Source organism: Euprymna scolopes, chromosome 44, assembly GCF_053919585.1.
Source record: "Euprymna scolopes isolate OS-2025 chromosome 44, ASM5391958v1, whole genome shotgun sequence".
Classification (NCBI taxonomy): Eukaryota; Metazoa; Mollusca; class Cephalopoda; order Sepiida; family Sepiolidae; genus Euprymna; species Euprymna scolopes.
Genome location: NC_136525.1, coordinates 15288922 through 15292387, shown reverse-complemented (window position 1 = coordinate 15292387; position 3466 = coordinate 15288922).

The window sequence follows — 3466 nt, the reverse complement described above, 5'->3', positions numbered from 1 at the left end:
CAATGTCGGGTACCCCCGTTAGTCTATTATATAAAGGAAAAAATGGGCGCGAGCATTTGTGTCCATGAAATGCTTTTTGCATTGGGTTTCTCACATCGGTTCGATTCTGCAAGAAGTTTTTGTATACTTCCAAGATCGTAATATCTCGGATTCGCAAATGGAGATCGTCTCTATCTTTTTTTTGATCGAGTTAAACAAAATTCCAACCGTGCCGTCGTCTCCAGTGTTTGTCTTTTTCGTATAAATAAAGCAAAACTATTTGACCGCAAATGCCTGGCCTTTGGGCCGGGTAGTATCTGTTCTGTAATTGGTCCTTGTAGGGGAAACCCTTCATACCGAGACGATTACTATGTATTTGGATACTACCAGAGTGCCCCTTTTTTTAGGGGAGCTGGTTTTCCCCTTGTGCCTAATTTGCTTTTGTGAGAGGTTTAAAAGCAATGCCATTTCTGCAAGTCATCTTTTGTTTTTTGAATTGACTACGTTAAATTTGAACACTTTAAACTTCTGGTCGCATCATGGAGTACCGGTAAGACGTCAGATTTTCTTTCAATTACTTTTCTACCTTCGTGTCATGGGTTCAAGCCTGCCTGCCTACTACCACTTTTTTTTTTTTTTTGCGCTCAACACAAACATCATCCAGGCAATGCCGGGCACCCGAGCTCGTCAAGACTAAAGCATAGTTCACTGTTAGTTACACAGGAATTCAATAGCATGAGGGAGGGTTGAGATATGATAAGTACAATCTACTTTTCATGACATGCAAAGCAACGAAAGCAAGCATAAATCAACGGATACAATAACGGAAAGAATGATTAGTAAATTTACAAGTATAGAAAAAAAAACATCAATAGCACAAAGAAAGTTTTGTTTCAATTAAAAACACTTTTTTGAAATGGCAAATATATAAATATGCTAGCAGGGAGACCTGACGTTGCCCAGGATTGAATGATGCACACTATCATTCGGTCAAATCACACATTTTTCAATCAAATCAATTGATTGCCTGCTCTACTCAGGAACTGTGCACCAAGAGGAAGCTTCACATTCTTCCATACAATGACTTAGTTCACAAAACATTGTATTCTACATTGCACTGTAGAGAACCTATTGTTGATTTTATAAAATTATTTCTTATATATAATGGCTTGCATTAAAGTTAAACATGCAAAAGTCAAGTACCATTGTTCAGTTGTGCTCTAAACAGAAACATTCATTTCGAACGCGCCCCTGTCACATCAAAGAACCTATGGTCGATTTTATAATCCTGGCCTTTCTGCTTGTGCAGTGATAATAACTTGAATTAAAGTTTAAAATGCAGAAGTCAAGTATCATGGTTCAATTGTGCTCTAAGCAGAAACATTCATTTCGAACATGCCCCGGTTTTATCAAAGAACCTACTGTTGATTTTACATGCCAGACATTTTATATGCCAGTTTCTTCTATCATTAGATTTTTACAATTATTGATACTTGACATTTCAATACAAAACCTATCTAAGAACACTGCCAGGCAAATAAAGTACCTGTGTGTGAAATTTCATAAAAATCACCCCCGCCATTTCAGAGTCCATAGGGAATGAACTCACACATACACACACAGAGTCCTTTTATATAACAGCAAAGATACGTTTATAGTGAAAAAAAATAATCTATATATTAATAGGATAACATGTGTGCTATTTATTTTGTGTGTCACACTTACATCCGAGTGACTGTCATTTAATTGCTATATATATATATATATATACTAGCAGGTCACGAGGCGTTGGGTAGTCATAAAATATGTTTAAATATCATATTGTAATTTATGCGGATTTCATATTTATTATTATTATAAAGTCAATTTTCTATTGATTATTATATTGTACCTAATTTATAGTAGTGTCACCCCACCCTGTATAGCCTGGTCGTAAAATACACTTAAATATGATGTTTTAATTAATGCAGATATTATCTATATATTAATAGGATAGTGTGTGTTATTTATTTTCTATGTTACACTTACATCTGAGTGATTATTGTTTAATTGTTATGAACTTCCATTTCTTGTAATAAATAATTTTACCAAGAATTCTTCATAAATTTTGGTTTTGGTTTCGATTATAGTTGATGGCACTCCAGTAGTCTATTTTTTTATAAATAATTTTACCAAGAATTCTTCATCAGTTTTGGTTTTGGTTTCGATTATAGTTGATGGCACTCAAGTCATCTTTTTATAAATAATTCTTCATAAGTTTTGGTTTTGGTTATAGCTAAAAGAACTCAAGATTATATATATACACACACAGACACACACACGCACACACATATATATATATTTTTTTTTTTTTCATAAGTTTTGGTTTCGATTCAAGCTAATGCACCCAAGTCATATGGATACATTTTTTATTTTTGAAATTGCAACATTAGAATATATAAAAATCGATAGAAAATTAACTCTATAAGAATATATACGAAATCTGCAAGAATTAAAATATATTTAAGCATACTTTACAATCGGGCTGCGCCGGGCATCCCTGCTAGCTTAGATAAATACTTTTGCAGTTTTAACAAAAAAGCTACAATAATATCAGAGTGTCTCCATCGAGTCCCCTGTGGAATTTCCACAGGTCCCGCTAGTTAATAGATAAATTCACCATTAGGCAGAGATATAGTGACAAAGCTTTATACATGAAGAATGCATGCATTTCTTATTGTATGGAAACAATGTATTTTTGTAATATAAAATTGTAGACAGACGTGACGAATGAGATACAAAGATCTTCCTCTTTGGCAGATGAGTTGATTGGGTTCGGGTGTCTTTTTTGAAGCTCTTTGTCCATCCCCTTGTCCCCATTTACATATTGTGTCAATTTACTACCATCAAAGATTAGATTATACAAATCAATTCTGCAAGGGTTGGTTGATTGGTTGTTTTTGTTTTACGGCATATCAACCCTTTTCAGGTTATTTAATGCCGAATCCAGTGATTTTGAAGAAAAAGTTTTTAATAGAATATATTTGTTGTTTTCAAGTCGGTTTCTATTTAACCCATAGTTGGGACCTTAACAGGTACTACCACTCCGGGTCAGAGTGGACCTGGAAGCAATGGCAATTAAAGGGTGGCTTCACACTCCCCAAAGCCCGCAAGTTGGGGCCTCACCATCGGTTGGTTGGTTGGTTGTTTTTGTTTTACGGCATATCAACCCTTTTCAGGTTATTTAATGCCGAATCCAGTGATTCGGAAGAAAATTTTATTTTTAATAGAATATATTTGTTTTTTTTTTCAAGTCAGTTTCTATTTAACCCATAGTTGGGACCATAACAGATACTACTACTCTGAGTCAGAGTGGACCTGGGAGCAATACCAATTAAAGGGTGGCTCCACACTCCCCAAAGCCCGCAAGCTGGGGCCTCACCATCAGATATAGTTTAAGGTCATATCCAGGACCCAATTCTGCAAGGGAGAATAGCGTGATCTTTTG